Source organism: Oncorhynchus keta, chromosome 25 (genome assembly GCF_023373465.1).
Source record: "Oncorhynchus keta strain PuntledgeMale-10-30-2019 chromosome 25, Oket_V2, whole genome shotgun sequence".
Taxonomy (NCBI): domain Eukaryota; kingdom Metazoa; phylum Chordata; class Actinopteri; order Salmoniformes; family Salmonidae; genus Oncorhynchus; species Oncorhynchus keta.
The window spans coordinates 35,942,962-35,961,393 of record NC_068445.1 but is presented as its reverse complement, the minus strand read 5'-3'; positions in this window follow the sequence as shown (position 1 = coordinate 35,961,393).

The following is an 18,432-nucleotide window of genomic DNA, read 5'->3' as shown; positions in this document are numbered from 1 at the left end:
CACCGTGGGAGGATAACAAGTCTGTGGGGCCTGTCACACCAACACCAGGGGAGGATAACGGGTCTGTGGGGTCTGTCACACTGACACCAGGGGAGGATAACGGGTCTGTGGGGCCTGTCACACCAACACCAGGGGAGGATGGTGGGTCTGTGGGGCCTGTCACACCAACACCAGGGGAGGATGGTGGGTCTGTGGGGGCTGTCACACCAACACCAGGAGAGGATAACAGGTCTGTGGGGCCTGTCACACCAACACCAGGGGAGGATAACAGGTCTCTGGGGCCTGTCACACCAACACCAGGGGAGGATAACGGGTCTGTGGGGCCTGTCACACTGACACCAGGGGAGGATAATGGGTATGTTGTACCTGTTACACCAACAGCAGGGGAGGATAACAGGTCTGTTTTACCTGTCACACCGACACCAGGGGAGGATGGTGGGTCTGTGGGGCCTGTCACACCAACACCAGGGGAGGATGGTGGGTCTGTGGGGCCTGTCACACCAACACCAGGGGAGGATAATGAGTCTGTGGGGTCTGTCACACTGACACCAGGGGAGGATAACAGGTCTCTGGGGCCTGTCACACCAACAGCAGGGGAGGATAACAGGTCTGTTTTACCTGTCACACCGACACCAGGGGAGGATAATGGGTCTGTGGGGTCTGTCACACTGACACCAGGGGAGGATAACAGGTCTGTGGTGTCTGTCACACCAACACCAGGGGAGGATGGAGGGTCTGTGGGGTCTGTCACAACAACAGCAGGGGAGGATGGTGGGTCTGTGGGGGCTGTCACACCAACACCAGGGGAGGAAGGTGGGTCTGTGGGGCCTGTCACACCAACACCAGGAGAGGATAACGGGTCTGTGGGGCCTGTCACACCAACACCAGGGGAGGATGGTGGGTCTGTGGGGCCTGTCATACCAACACCAGGGGAGGATAACGGGTCTGTGGGGCCTGTCACACCAACACCAGGGGAGGATAACAGGTCTGTGGGGCCTGTCACACTGACACCAGGGGAGGATAGCGGGTCTGTGGGGCCTGTCACACCAACACCGTGGGAGGATAACAAGTCTGTGGGGCCTGTCACACCAACACCAGGGGAGGATAACGGGTCTGTGGGGTCTGTCACACTGACACCAGGCGAGGATAACAGGTCTGTTGTACCTGTCACACCGACACCAGGGGAGGATGGTGGGTCTGTGGGGCCTGTCACACCACCACCAGGGGAGGATGGTGGGTCTGTGGGGTCTGTCACACCAACACCAGGGGAGGATGGTGGGTCTGTGGGGCCTGTCACACCAACACCAGGGGAGGATAATGGGTCTGTGGGGTCTGTCACACTGACACCAGGGGAGGATAACAGGTCTGTGGTGTCTGTCACACCAACACCAGGGGAGGATGGAGGGTCTGTGGGGTCTGTCACACCAACAGCAGGGGAGGATTGTGGGTCTGTGGGGGCTGTCACACCAACACCAGGGGAGGAAGGTGGGTCTGTGGGGCCTGTCACACCAACACCAGGAGAGGATAACGGGTCTGTGCGGCCTGTCACACCAACACCAGCGGAGGATAACGGGTTTGTGGGGCCTGTCACACCAACACCAGGGGAGGATAACGGGTCTGTGGGGCCTGTCACACCAACACCAGGGGAGGATGGTGGGTCTGTGGGGCCTGTCACACCAACACCAGGGGAGGATGGTGGGTCTGTGGGGCCTGTCACACCAACACCAGGGGAGGATGGTGGGTCTGTGGGGCCTGTCACACCAACACCAGGGGAGGATAACGGGTCTGTGGGGCCTGTCACACCAACACCAGGGGAGGATAACAGGTCTGTGGGGCCTGTCACACTGACACCAGGGGAGGATAGCGGGTCTGTGGGGCCTGTCACACCAACACCGTGGGAGGATAACAAGTCTGTGGGGCCTGTCACACCAACACCAGGGGAGGATAACGGGTCTGTGGGGTCTGTCACACTGACACCAGGGGAGGATAACGGGTCTGTGGGGCCTGTCACACCAACACCAGGGGAGGATGGTGGGTCTGTGGGGCCTGTCACACCAACACCAGGGGACGATGGTGGGTCTGTGGGGGCTGTCACACCAACACCAGGGAAGGATGGTGGGTCTGTGGGGCCTGTCACACTGACACCAGGGGAGGATGGTGGGTCTGTGGGGCCTGTCACACCAACACCAGGGGAGGATGGTGGGTCTGTGGGCCTGTCACACCAACACCAGGGGACGATGGTGGGTCTGTGGGGCTGTCACACCAACACCAGGGGAGGATGGTGGGTCTGTGGGGCCTGTCACACCAACACCAGGGGAGTATGGTGGGGCTGTGGGGCCTGTCACACCAACACCAGGGGAGGATGGTGGGTCTGTGGGGGCTGTCAAACCAACACCAGGGGAGGATGGTGGGTCTGTGGGGCCTGTCACACTGACACCAGGGGAGGATAATGGGTATGTTGTACCTGTTACACCAACACCAGGCGAGGATAACAGGTCTGTTGTACCTGTCACACCGACACCAGGGGAGGATGGTGGGTCTGTGGGGCCTGTCACACCAACACCAGGGGAGGATGGTGGGTCTGTGGGGTCTGTCACACCAACACCAGGGGAGGATGGTGGGTCTGTGGGGCCTGTCACACCAACACCAGGGGAGGATAATGGGTCTGTGGGGTCTGTCACACTGACACCAGGGGAGGATAACAGGTCTGTGGGGGCTGTCACACCAACACCAGGGGAGGATGGTGGGTCTGTGGGGTCTGTCACACCAACACCAGGGGAGGATGGTGGGTCTGTGGGGCCTGTCACACCAACACCAGGGGAGGATGGAGGGTCTGTGGGGTCTGTCACACCAACAGCAGGGGAGGATTGTGGGTCTGTGGGGGCTGTCACACCAACACCAGGGGAGGAAGGTGGGTCTGTGGGGCCTGTCACACCAACACCAGGAGGGATAACGGGTCTGTGGGGCCTGTCACACCAACACCAGCGGAGGATAACGGGTTTGTGGGGCCTGTCACACCAACACCAGGGGAGGATGGTGGGTCTGTGGGGCCTGTCACACCAACACCAGGGGAGGATGGTGGGTCTGTGGGGCCTGTCACACCAACACCAGGGGAGGATGGTGGGTCTGTGGGGCCTGTCACACCAACACCAGGGGAGGATAACAGGTCTGTGGGGCCTGTCACACTGACACCAGGGGAGGATAGCGGGTCTGTGGGGCCTGTCACACCAACACCGTGGGAGGATAACAAGTCTGTGGGGCCTGTCACACCAACACCAGGGGAGGATAACGGGTCTGTGGGGTCTGTCACACTGACACCAGGGGAGGATAACGGGTCTGTGGGGCCTGTCACAACAACACCAGGGGAGGATAACGGGTCTGTGGGGCCTGTCACACTGACACCAGGGGAGGATAATGGGTATGTTGTACCTGTTACACCAACAGCAGGGGAGGATAACAGGTCTGTTTTACCTGTCACACCGACACCAGGGGAGGATGGTGGGTCTGTGGGGCCTGTCACACCAACACCAGGGGAGGATGGTGGGTCTGTGGGGCCTGTCACACCAACACCAGGGGAGGATAATGAGTCTGTGGGGTCTGTCACACTGACACCAGGGGAGGATAACAGGTCTCTGGGGCCTGTCACACCAACAGCAGGGGAGGATAACAGGTCTGTTTTACCTGTCACACCGACACCAGGGGAGGATGGTGGGTCTGTGGGGTCTGTCACACCAACACCAGGGGAGGATGGTGGGTCTGTGTGGCCTGTCACACCAACACCAGGGGAGGATAATGGGTCTGTGGGGTCTGTCACACTGACACCAGGGGAGGATAACAGGTCTGTGGTGTCTGTCACACCAACACCAGGGGAGGATGGAGGGTCTGTGGGGTCTGTCACAACAACAGCAGGGGAGGATGGTGGGTCTGTGGGGGCTGTCACACCAACACCAGGGGAGGAAGGTGGGTCTGTGGGGCCTGTCACACCAACACCAGGAGAGGATAACGGGTCTGTGGGGCCTGTCACACCAACACCAGGGGAGGATGGTGGGTCTGTGGGGCCTGTCATACCAACACCAGGGGAGGATAACGGGTCTGTGGGGCCTGTCACACCAACACCAGGGGAGGATAACAGGTCTGTGGGGCCTGTCACACTGACACCAGGGGAGGATAGCGGGTCTGTGGGGCCTGTCACACCAACACCGTGGGAGGATAACAAGTCTGTGGGGCCTGTCACACCAACACCAGGGAGGATAACGGGTCTGTGGGGTCTGTCACACTGACACCAGGCGAGGATAACAGGTCTGTTGTACCTGTCACACCGACACCAGGGGAGGATGGTGGGTCTGTGGGGCCTGTCACACCACCACCAGGGGAGGATGGTGGGTCTGTGGGGTCTGTCACACCAACACCAGGGGAGGATGGTGGGTCTGTGGGGCCTGTCACACCAACACCAGGGGAGGATAATGGGTCTGTGGGGTCTGTCACACTGACACCAGGGGAGGATAACAGGTCTGTGGTGTCTGTCACACCAACACCAGGGGAGGATGGAGGGTCTGTGGGGTCTGTCACACCAACAGCAGGGGAGGATTGTGGGTCTGTGGGGGCTGTCACACCAACACCAGGGGAGGAAGGTGGGTCTGTGGGGCCTGTCACACCAACACCAGGAGAGGATAACGGGTCTGTGCGGCCTGTCACACCAACACCAGGGGAGGATAACGGGTCTGTGGGGCCTGTCACACTGACACCAGGGAGGATAACGGGTCTGTGGGGCCTGTCACACCAACACCAGGGGAGGATGGTGGGTCTGTGGGGCCTGTCACACCAACACCAGGGGAGGATGGTGGGTCTGTGGGGCCTGTCACACCAACACCAGGGAGGATGGTGGGTCTGTGGGGCCTGTCACACCAACACCAGGGGAGGATAACGGGTCTGTGGGGCCTGTCACACCAACACCAGGGGCGGATAACAGGTCTGTGGGGCCTGTCACACTGACACCAGGGGAGGATAGCGGGTCTGTGGGGCCTGTCACACCAACACCGTGGGAGGATAACAAGTCTGTGGGGCCTGTCACACCAACACCAGGGGAGGATAACGGGTCTGTGGGGTCTGTCACACTGACACCAGGGGAGGATAACGGGTCTGTGAGGCCTGTCACACCAACACCAGGGGAGGATGGTGGGTCTGTGGGGCCTGTCACACCAACACCAGGGGACGATGGTGGGTCTGTGGGGGCTGTCACACCAACACCAGGGAAGGATGGTGGGTCTGTGGGGCCTGTCACACTGACACCAGGGGAGGATGGTGGGTCTGTGGGGCCTGTCACACCAACACCAGGGGAGGATGGTGGGTCTGTGGGCCTGTCACACCAACACCAGGGGACGATGGTGGGTCTGTGGGGGCTGTCACACCAACACCAGGGGAGGATGGTGGGTCTGTGGGGCCTGTCACACCAACACCAGGGGAGTATGGTGGGGCTGTGGGGCCTGTCACACCAACACCAGGGGAGGATGGTGGGTCTGTGGGGGCTGTCAAACCAACACCAGGGGAGGATGGTGGGTCTGTGGGGCCTGTCACACTGACACCAGGGGAGGATAATGGGTATGTTGTACCTGTTACACCAACACCAGGCGAGGATAACAGGTCTGTTGTACCTGTCACACCGACACCAGGGGAGGATGGTGGGTCTGTGGGGCCTGTCACACCAACACCAGGGGAGGATGGTGGGTCTGTGGGGTCTGTCACACCAACACCAGGGGAGGATGGTGGGTCTGTGGGGCCTGTCACACCAACACCAGGGGAGGATAATGGGTCTGTGGGGTCTGTCACACTGACACCAGGGGAGGATAACAGGTCTGTGGTGTCTGTCACACCAACACCAGGGGAGGATGGAGGGTCTGTGGGGTCTGTCACACCAACAGCAGGGGAGGATTGTGGGTCTGTGGGGGCTGTCACACCAACACCAGGGGAGGAAGGTGGGTCTGTGGGGCCTGTCACACCAACACCAGGAGAGGATAACGGGTCTGTGGGGCCTGTCACACCAACACCAGCGGAGGATAACGGGTTTGTGGGGCCTGTCACACCAACACCAGGGGAGGATGGTGGGTCTGTGGGGCCTGTCACACCAACACCAGGGGAGGATGGTGGGTCTGTGGGGCCTGTCACACCAACACCAGGGGAGGATAACGGGTCTGTGGGGCCTGTCACACCAACACCAGGGGAGGATAACAGGTCTGTGGGGCCTGTCACACTGACACCAGGGGAGGATAGCGGGTCTGTGGGGCCTGTCACACCAACACCGTGGGAGGATAACAAGTCTGTGGGGCCTGTCACACCAACACCAGGGGAGGATAACGGGTCTGTGGGGTCTGTCACACTGACACCAGGGGAGGATAACGGGTCTGTGGGGCCTGTCACACCAACACCAGGGAGGATGGTGGGTCTGTGGGGCCTGTCACACCAACACCAGGGGACGATGGTGGGTCTGTGGGGGCTGTCACACCAACACCAGGAGAGGATAACAGGTCTGTGGGGCCTGTCACACCAACACCAGGGGAGGATAACAGGTCTCTGGGGCCTGTCACACCAACACCAGGGGAGGATAACGGGTCTGTGGGGCCTGTCACACTGACACCAGGGGAGGATAATGGGTATGTTGTACCTGTTACACCAACAGCAGGGGGAGGATAACAGGTCTGTTTTACCTGTCACACCGACACCAGGGGAGGATGGTGGGTCTGTGGGGCCTGTCACACCAACACCAGGGGAGGATGGTGGGTCTGTGGGGCCTGTCACACCAACACCAGGGGAGGATAATGAGTCTGTGGGGTCTGTCACACTGACACCAGGGGAGGATAACAGGTCTCTGGGGCCTGTCACACCAACAGCAGGGGAGGATAACAGGTCTGTTTTACCTGTCACACCGACACCAGGGAGGATGGTGGGTCTGTGGGGTCTGTCACACCAACACCAGGGGAGGATGGTGGGTCTGTGTGGCCTGTCACACCAACACCAGGGGAGGATAATGGGTCTGTGGGGTCTGTCACACTGACACCAGGGGAGGATAACAGGTCTGTGGTGTCTGTCACACCAACACCAGGGGAGGATGGAGGGTCTGTGGGGTCTGTCACAACAACAGCAGGGGAGGATGGTGGGTCTGTGGGGGCTGTCACACCAACACCAGGGGAGGAAGGTGGGTCTGTGGGGCCTGTCACACCAACACCAGGAGAGGATAACGGGTCTGTGGGGCCTGTCACACCAACACCAGGGGAGGATGGTGGGTCTGTGGGGCCTGTCATACCAACACCAGGGGAGGATAACGGGTCTGTGGGGCCTGTCACACCAACACCAGGGGAGGATAACAGGTCTGTGGGGCCTGTCACACTGACACCAGGGGAGGATAGCGGGTCTGTGGGGCCTGTCACACCAACACCGTGGGAGGATAACAAGTCTGTGGGGCCTGTCACACCAACACCAGGGGAGGATAACGGGTCTGTGGGGTCTGTCACACTGACACCAGGCGAGGATAACAGGTCTGTTGTACCTGTCACACCGACACCAGGGGAGGATGGTGGGTCTGTGGGGCCTGTCACACCACCACCAGGGGAGGATGGTGGGTCTGTGGGGTCTGTCACACCAACACCAGGGGAGGATGGTGGGTCTGTGGGGCCTGTCACACCAACACCAGGGGAGGATAATGGGTCTGTGGGGTCTGTCACACTGACACCAGGGGAGGATAACAGGTCTGTGGTGTCTGTCACACCAACACCAGGGGAGGATGGAGGGTCTGTGGGGTCTGTCACACCAACAGCAGGGGAGGATTGTGGGTCTGTGGGGGCTGTCACACCAACACCAGGGGAGGAAGGTGGGTCTGTGGGGCCTGTCACACCAACACCAGGAGAGGATAACGGGTCTGTGCGGCCTGTCACACAAACACCAGCGGAGGATAACGGGTCTGTGGGGCCTGTCACACCAACACCAGGAGAGGATAACGGGTCTGTGCGGCCTGTCACACCAACACCAGCGGAGGATAACGGGTTTGTGGGGCCTGTCACACCAACACCAGGGGAGGATAACGGGTCTGTGGGGCCTGTCACACCAACACCAGGGGAGGATGGTGGGTCTGTGGGGCCTGTCACACTGACACCAGGGGAGGATAGCGGGTCTGTGGGGCCTGTCACACCAACACCGTGGGAGGATAACAAGTCTGTGGGGCCTGTCACACCAACACCAGGGGAGGATAACGGGTCTGTGGGGTCTGTCACACTGACACCAGGGGAGGATAACGGGTCTGTGGGGCCTGTCACACCAACACCAGGGGAGGATGGTGGGTCTGTGGGGCCTGTCACACCAACACCAGGGGACGATGGTGGGTCTGTGGGGCTGTCACACCAACACCAGGGAAGGATGGTGGGTCTGTGGGGCCTGTCACACTGACACCAGGGGAGGATGGTGGGTCTGTGGAGCCTGTCACACCAACACCAGGGGAGGATGGTGGGTCTGTGGGCCTGTCACACCAACACCAGGGGACGATGGTGGGTCTGTGGGGGCTGTCACACCAACACCAGGGGAGGATGGTGGGTCTGTGGGGCCTGTCACACTGACACCAGGGGAGGATGGTGGGTCTGTGGGGCCTGTCACACCAACACCAGGGGAGGATGGTGGGTCTGTGGGGCCTGTCACACCAACACCAGGGGAGGATGGTGGGTCTGTGGGGCCTGTCGCACCAACACCAGGGGAGGATGGTGGGTCTGTGGGGCCTGTCACACCAACACCAGGAGAGGATAACGGGTCTGTGGGGCCTGTCACACCAACACCAGCGGAGGATAATGGGTTTGTGGGGCCTGTCACACCAACACCAGGGGAGGATGGTGGGTCTGTGGGGCCTGTCACACCAACACCAGGGGAGGATAACGGGTCTGTGGGGCCTGTCACACCAACACCAGGGGAGGATGGTGGGTCTGTGGGGCCTGTCACACCAACACCAGGGGAGGATGGTGGGTCTGTGGGGCCTGTCACACCAACACCAGGGGAAGATGGTGGGTCTGTGGGGCCTGTCACACCAACACCAGGGGAGGATAACGGGTCTGTGGGGCCTGTCACACCAACACCAGGGGAGGATAACAGGTCTGTGGGGCCTGTCACACTGACACCAGGGGAGGATAGCGGGTCTGTGGGGCCTGTCACACCAACACCAGGGGAGGATGGAGGGTCTGTGGGGTCTGTCACACCAACAGCAGGGGAGGATTGTGGTTCTGTGGGGGCTGTCACACCAACACCAGGGGAGGAAGGTGGGTCTGTGGGGCCTGTCACACCAACACCAGGAGAGGATAACGGGTCTGTGCGGCCTGTCACACCAACACCAGCGGAGGATAACGGGTTTGTGGGGCATGTCACACCAACACCAGGGGAGGATAACGGGTCTGTGGGGCCTGTCACACCAACACCAGGGGAGGATGGTGGGTCTGTGGGGCCTGTCACACCAACACCAGGGGAGGATGGTGGGTCTGTGGGGCCTGTCACACCAACACCAGGGGAGGATGGTGGGTCTGTGGGGCCTGTCACACCAACACCAGGGGAGGATAACGGGTCTGTGGGGCCTGTCACACCAACACCAGGGGAGGATAACAGGTCTGTGGGGCCTGTCACACTGACACCAGGGGAGGATAGCGGGTCTGTGGGGCCTGTCACACCAACACCGTGGGAGGATAACAAGTCTGTGGGGCCTGTCACACCAACACCAGGGGAGGATAACGGGTCTGTGGGGTCTGTCACACTGACACCAGGGGAGGATAACGGGTCTGTGGGGCCTGTCACACCAACACCAGGGGAGGATGGTGGGTCTGTGGGGCCTGTCACACCAACACCAGGGGACGATGGTGGGTCTGTGGGGGCTGTCACACCAACACCAGGGAAGGATGGTGGGTCTGTGGGGCCTGTCACACTGACACCAGGGGAGGATGGTGGGTCTGTGGGGCCTGTCACACCAACACCAGATGGTGGGTCTGTGGGCCTGTCACACCAACACCAGGGGACGATGGTGGGTCTGTGGGGGCTGTCACACCAACACCAGGGGAGGATGGTGGGTCTGTGGGGCCTGTCACACTGACACCAGGGGAGGATGGTGGGTCTGTGGGGCCTGTCACACCAACACCAGGGGAGGATGGTGGGTCTGTGGGGCCTGTCACACCAACACCAGGGGAGGATGGTGGGTCTGTGGGGCCTGTCGCACCAACACCAGGGGACGATGGTGGGTCTGTGGGGCCTGTCACACCAACACCAGGAGAGGATAACGGGTCTGTGGGGCCTGTCACACCAACACCAGCGGAGGATAACGGGTTTGTGGGGCCTGTCACACCAACACCAGGGGAGGATGGTGGGTCTGTGGGGCCTGTCACACCAACACCAGGGGAGGATGGTGGGTCTGTGGGGCCTGTCACACCAACACCAGGGGAGGATAACAGGTCTGTGGGGCCTGTCACACTGACACCAGGGGAGGATAGCGGGTCTGTGGGGCCTGTCACACCAACACCAGGGGAGGATGGAGGGTCTGTGGGGTCTGTCACACCAACAGCAGGGGAGGATTGTGGGTCTGTGGGGGCTGTCACACCAACACCAGGGGAGGAAGGTGGGTCTGTGGGGCCTGTCACACCAACACCAGGAGAGGATAACGGGTCTGTGCGGCCTGTCACACCAACACCAGCGGAGGATAACGGGTTTGTGGGGCCTGTCACACCAACACCAGGGGAGGATAACGGGTCTGTGGGGCCTGTCACACCAACACCAGGGGAGGATGGTGGGTCTGTGGGGCCTGTCACACCAACACCAGGGGAGGATGGTGGGTCTGTGGGGCCTGTCACACCAACACCAGGGGAGGATAATGGGTCTGTGGGGCCTGTCACACCAACACCAGGGGAGGATAACGGGTCTGTGGGGCCTGTCACACCAACACCAGGGGAGGATAACAGGTCTGTGGGGCCTGTCACACTAACACCAGGGGAGGATAGCGGGTCTGTGGGGCCTGTCACACCAACACCGTGGGAGGATAACAAGTCTGTGGGGCCTGTCACACCAACACCAGGGGAGGATAACGGGTCTGTGGGGTCTGTCACACTGACACCAGGGGAGGATAACTCTGTGGGGCCTGTCACACCAACACCAGGGGAGGATGGTGGGTCTGTGGGGCCTGTCACACCAACACCAGGGGACGATGGTGGGTCTGTGGGGCTGTCACACCAACACCAGGGAAGGATGGTGGGTCTGTGGGGCCTGTCACACTGACACCAGGGGAGGATGGTGGGTCTGTGGGGCCTGTCACACCAACACCAGGGGAGGATGGTGGGTCTGTGGGCCTGTCACACCAACACCAGGGGACGATGGTGGGTCTGTGGGGGCTGTCACACCAACACCAGGGGAGGATGGTGGGTCTGTGGGGCCTGTCACACTGACACCAGGGGAGGATGGTGGGTCTGTGGGGCCTGTCACACCAACACCAGGGGAGGATGGTGGGTCTGTGGGGCCTGTCACACCAACACCAGGGGAGGATGGTGGGTCTGTGGGGCCTGTCACACCAACACCAGGGGAGGATGGTGGGTCTGTGGGGCCTGTCACACCAACACCAGGGGACGATGGTGGGTCTGTGGGGGCTGTCACACCAACACCAGGAGAGGGATAACGGGTCTGTGGGGCCTGTCACACCAACACCAGCGGAGGATAACGGGTTTGTGGGGCCTGTCACACCAACACCAGGGGAGGATGGTGGGTCTGTGGGGCCTGTCACACCAACACCAGGGGAGGATAACGGGTCTGTGGGGCCTGTCACACCAACACCAGGGGAGGATAACAGGTCTGTGGGGCCTGTCACACTGACACCAGGGGAGGATAGCGGGTCTGTGGGGCCTGTCACACCAACACCGTGGGAGGATAACAAGTCTGTGGGGCCTGTCACACCAACACCAGGGGAGGATAACGGGTCTGTGGGGTCTGTCACACTGACACCAGGGGAGGATAACGGGTCTGTGGGGCCTGTCACACCAACACCAGGGGAGGATGGTGGGTCTGTGGGGCCTGTCACACCAACACCAGGGGACGATGGTGGGTCTGTGGGGGCTGTCACACCAACACCAGGAGAGGAAAACAGGTCTGTGGGGCCTGTCACACCAACACCAGGGGAGGATAACGGGTCTGTGGGGCCTGTCACACTGACACCAGGGGAGGATAATAGGTATGTTGTACCTGTTACACCAACACCAGGGGAGGATAACAGGTCTGTTTTACCTGTCACACCGACACCAGGGGAGGATGGTGGGTCTGTGGGGCCTGTCACACCAACACCAGGGGAGGATGGTGGGTCTGTGGGGTCTGTCACACCAACACTAGGGGAGGATGGTGGGTCTGTGGGGCCTGTCACACCAACACCAGGGGAGGATAATGGGTCTGTGGGGTCTGTCACACTGACACCAGGGGAGGATAACAGGTCTGTGGTGTCTGTCACACCAACACCAGGGGAGGATGGAGGGTCTGTGGGGTCTGTCACACCAACAGCAGGGGAGGATGGTGGGTCTGTGGGGGCTGTCACACCAACACCAGGGGAGGAAGGTGGGTCTGTGGGGCCTGTCACACCAACACCAGGAGAGGATAACGGGTCTGTGGGGCCTGTCACACCAACACCAGGGGAGGATGGTGGGTCTGTGGGGCCTGTCACACCAACACCAGGGGACGATGGTGGGTCTGTGGGGGCTGTCACACCAACACCAGGAGAGGATAACGGGTCTGTGGGGCCTGTCACACCAACACCAGGAGAGGATAACAGGTCTGTGGGGCCTGTCACACCAACACCAGGAGAGGATAACAGGTCTGTGGGGCCTGTCACACCAACACCAGGGGAGGATAACGGGTCTGTGGGGCCTTTCACACCAACACCGTGGGAGGATAACAAGTCTGTGGGGCCTGTCACACCAACACCAGGGGAGGATAACGGGTCTGTGGGGTCTGTCCCACCAACACCAGGGGAGGATGGTGGGTCTGTGGGGCCTGTCACACCAACACCAGGGGAGGATGGTGGGTCTGTGGGGCCTGTCACACCAACACCAGGGGACGATGGTGGGTCTGTGGGGGCTGTCACACCAACACCAGGGAAGGATGGTGGGTCTGTGGGGCCTGTCACACTGACACCAGGGGAGGATGGTGGGTCTGTGGGGCCTGTCACACCAACACCAGGGGAGGATGGTGGGTCTGTGGGCCTGTCACACCAACACCAGGGGACGATGGTGGGTCTGTGGGGGCTGTCACACCAACACCAGGGGAGGATGGTGGGTCTGTGGGGCCTGTCACACTGACACCAGGGGAGGATGGTGGGTCTGTGGGGCCTGTCACACCAACACCAGGGGAGGATGGTGGGTCTGTGGGGCCTGTCACACCAACACCAGGGGAGGATGGTGGGTCTGTGGGGCCTGTCACACCAACACCAGGGGAGGATAACAGGTCTGTGGGGCCTGTCACACTGACACCACGGGAGGATAGCGGGTCTGTGGGGCCTGTCACACCAACACCGTGGGAGGATAACAAGTCTGTGGGGCCTGTCACACCAACACCAGGGGAGGATAACGGGTCTGTGGGGTCTGTCACACTGACACCAGGGGATAACGGGTCTGTGGGGCCTGTCACACCAACACCAGGGGAGGATGGTGGGTCTGTGGGGCCTGTCACACCAACACCAGGGGACGATGGTGGGTCTGTGGGGCCTGTCACACCAACACCAGGAGAGGATAACAGGTCTGTGGGGCCTGTCACACCAACACCAGGGGAGGATAACAGGTCTCTGGGGCCTGTCACACCAACACCAGGGGAGGATAACGGGTCTGTGGGGCCTGTCACACTGACACCAGGGGAGGATAATGGGTATGTTGTACCTGTTACACCAACACCAGGGGAGGATAACAGGTCTGTTTTACCTGTCACACCGACACCAGGGGAGGATGGTGGGTCTGTGGGGCCTGTCACACCAACACCAGGGGAGGATGGTGGGTCTGTGGGGTCTGTCACACCAACACCAGGGGAGGATGGTGGGTCTGTGGGGCCTGTCACACCAACACCAGGGGAGGATAATGGGTCTGTGCGGTCTGTCAAACTGACACCAGGGGAGGATAACAGGTCTGTGGTGTCTGTCACACCAACACCAGGGGAGGATGGAGGGTCTGTGGGGTCTGTCACACCAACAGCAGGGGAGGATGGTGGGTCTGTGGGGGCTGTCACACCAACACCAGGGGAGGAAGGTGGGTCTGTGGGGCCTGTCACACCAACACCAGGAGAGGATAACGGGTCTGTGGGGCCTGTCACACCAACACCAGGGGAGGATGGTGGGTCTGTGGGGCCTGTCACACCAACACCAGGGGACGATGGTGGGTCTGTGGGGGCTGTCACACCAACACCAGGAGAGGATAACGGGTCTGTGGGGCCTGTCACACCAACACCAGGAGAGGATAACAGGTCTGTGAGGCCTGTCACACCAACACCAGGGGAGGATAACGGGTCTGTGGGGCCTTTCACACCAACACCGTGGGAGGATAACAAGTCTGTGGGGCCTGTCACACCAACACCAGGGGAGGATAACGGGTCTGTGGGGTCTGTCCCACCAACACCAGGGGAGGATGGTGGGTCTGTGGGGCCTGTCACACCAACACCAGGGGAGGATGGTGGGTCTGTGGGGCCTGTCACACCAACACCAGGGGACGATGGTGGGTCTGTGGGGCCTGTCACACCAACACCAGGGGAGGATGGTGGGTCTGTGGGCCTGTCACACCGACACCAGGGGACGATGGTGGGTCTGTGGGGGCTGTCACACCAACACCAGGGGAGGATGGTGGGTCTGTGGGGCCTGTCACACTGACACCAGGGGAGGATGGTGGGTCTGTGGGGCCTGTCACACCAACACCAGGGGAGGATGGTGGGTCTGTGGGGCCTGTCACACCAACACCAGGGGAGGATGGTGGGTCTGTGGGGCCTGTCACACTGACACCAGGGGAGGATGGTGGGTCTGTGGGGCCTGTCACACCAACACCAGGGGAGGATAACGGGTCTGTGGGGCCTGTCACACTGACACCAGGGGAGGATAACGGGTCTGTGGGGCCTGTCACACCAACACCAGGGGAGGATGGTGGGTCTGTGGGGCCTGTCACACCAACACCAGGGGAGGATGGTGGGTCTGTGGGGCCTGTCACACCAACACCAGGGGAGGATGGTGGGTCTGTGGGGCCTGTCACACCAACACCAGGGGAGGATAACGGGTCTGTGGGGTCTGTCAGACCGACACCAGGGGAGGATGGTGGGTCTGTGGGGCCTGTCACACCAACACCAGGGGAGGATGGTGGGTCTGTGGGGCCTGTCACACCAACACCAGGGGAGGATAACGGGTCTGTGGGGCCTGTCGCACCAACACCAGGGGAGGATGGTGGGTCTGTGGGGGCTGTCACACCAACACCAGGGGAGGATGGTGGGTCTGTGGGGCCTGTCACACCAACACCAGGGGAGGATGGTGGGTCTGTGGGGGCTGTCAAACCAACACCAGGGGAGGATGGTGGGTCTGTGGGGCCTGTCACACTGACACCAGGGGAGGATAATGGGTCTGTTGCACCTGTTACACCAACACCAGGGGAGGATAACAGGTCTGTTGTACCTGTCACACCGACACCAGGGGAGGATGGTGGGTCTGTGGGGCCTGTCGCACCAACACCAGGGGACGATGGTGGGTCTGTGGGGGCTGTCACACCAACACCAGGGGAGGATGGTGGGTCTGTGGGGCCTGTCACACTGACAAAAGGGGACGATGGTGGGTCTGTGGGGGCTGTCACACCAACACCAGGGGAGGATGGTGGGTCTGTGGGGCCTGTCGCACCAACACCAGGGGACGATGGTGGGTCTGTGGGGGCTGTCACACCAACACCAGGGGAGGATGGTGGGTCTGTGGGGCCTGTCACACCAACACCAGGGGAGGATGGTGGGTCTGTGGGGGCTGTCAAACCAACACCAGGGGAGGATGGTGTGTCTGTGGGGCCTGTCACACTGACACCAGGGGAGGATAATGGGTCTGTTGCACCTGTTACACCAACACCAGGGGAGGATAACAGGTCTGTTGTACCTGTCACACCGACACCAGGGGAGGATGGTGGGTCTGTGGGGCCTGTCGCACCAACACCAGGGGACGATGGTGGGTCTGTGGGGGCTGTCACACCAACACCAGGGGAGGATGGTGGGTCTGTGGGGCCTGTCACACTGACAAAAGGGGAGGATGGTGGGTCTGTGGGGCCTGTCACACCAACACCAGGGGAGGATGGTGGGTCTGTGGGGCCTGTCACACCAAATCCAGGGGAGGATGGTGGGTCTGTGGGGCCTGTCACACTGACACCAGGGGAGGATGGTGGGTCTGTGGGGCCTGTCAGACCAACACCAGGGAAGGATGGTGGGTCTGTGGGGCCTGTCACACTGACACCAGGGGAGGATAATGGGTCTGTTGTACCTGTCACACCGACACCAGGGGAGGATGGTGGGTCTGTGGGGCCTGTCACACCGACACCAGGGAAGGATGGTGGGTCTGTGGGGCCTGTCACACTGACACCAGGGGAGGATAATGGGTCTGTTGTACCTGTCACACCGACACCAGGGGAGGATGGTGGGTCTGTGGGGCCTGTCACACCGACACCAGGGAAGGATGGTGGGTCTGTGGGGTCTGTCACACCGACACCAGGGGAGGATGGTGGGTCTGTGGGGCCTGTCACACCAACACCAGGGGAGGATGGTGGGTCTGTGGGGTCTGTCACACCAACACCAGGGGAGGATGGTGGGTCTGTGGGGCCTGTCACACCAACACCAGGGGAGGATAATGGGTCTGTGGGGTCTGTCACACTGACACCAGGGGAGGATAACAGGTCTGTGGTGTCTGTCACACCAACACCAGGGAGGATGGAGGTTCTGTGGGGTCTGTCACACCAACAGCAGGGGAGGATGGTGGGTCTGTGGGGGCTGTCACACCAACACCAGGGGAGGAAGGTGGGTCTGTGGGGCCTGTCACACCAACACCAGGAGAGGATAACGGGTCTGTGGGGCCTGTCACACCAACACCAGCGGAGGATAACGGGTTTGTGGGGCCTGTCACACCAACACCAGGGGAGGATGGTGGGTCTGTGGGGCCTGTCACACCAACACCAGGGGAGGATAACGGGTCTGTGGGGCCTGTCACACTGACACCAGGGGAGGATGGTGGGTCTGTGGGGCCTGTCACACCAACACCAGGGGAGGATAACGGGTCTGTGGGGCCTGTCACACTGACACCAGGGGAGGATAACGGGTCTGTGGGGCCTGTCACACCAACACCAGGGGAGGATGGTGGGTCTGTGGGGCCTGTCACACCAACACCAGGGGAGGATGGTGGGTCTGTGGGGCCTGTCACACCAACACCAGGGGAGGATGGTGGGTCTGTGGGGCCTGTCACACCAACACCAGGGGAGGATAACGGGTCTGTGGCGTCTGTCAGACCGACACCAGGGGAGGATGGTGGGTCTGTGGGGCCTGTCACACTGACAAAAGGGGAGGATGGTGGGTCTGTGGGGCCTGTCACACCAACACCAGGGGAGGATAACGGGTCTGTGGGGCCTGTCACACCAACACCAGGGGAGGATGGTGGGTCTGTGGGGTCTGTCAGACCAACACCAGGGGAGGATGGTGGGTCTGTGGGGCCTGTCACACCAACACCAGGGGAGGATGGTGGGTCTGTGGGGCCTGTCACACCAACACCAGGGGAGGATGGTGGGTCTGTGGGGCCTGTCACACCAACACCAGGGGAGGATAACGGGTCTGTGGGGCCTGTCACACTGACACCAGGGAGGATAACGGGTCTGTGGGGCCTGTCACACCAACACCAGGGGAGGATGGTGGGTCTGTGGGGCCTGTCACACCAACACCAGGGGAGGATGGTGGGTCTGTGGGGCCTGTCACACCAACACCAGGGGAGGATGGTGGGTCTGTGGGGCCTGTCACACCAACACCAGGGGAGGATAACGGGTCTGTGGGGCCTGTCACACCAACACCAGGGGAGGATAACAGGTCTGTGGGGCCTGTCACACTGACACCAGGGGAGGATAGCGGGTCTGTGGGGCCTGTCACACCAACACCGTGGGAGGATAACAAGTCTGTGGGGCCTGTCACACCAACACCAGGGGAGGATAACGGGTCTGTGGGGTCTGTCACACTGACACCAGGGGAGGATAACGGGTCTGTGGGGCCTGTCACACAAACACCAGGGAGGATGGTGGGTCTGTGGGGCCTGTCACACCAACACCAGGGGACGATGGTGGGTCTGTGGGGGCTGTCACACAAACACCAGGAGAGGATAAGAGGTCTGTGGGGCCTGTCACACCAACACCAGGGGAGGATAACAGGTCT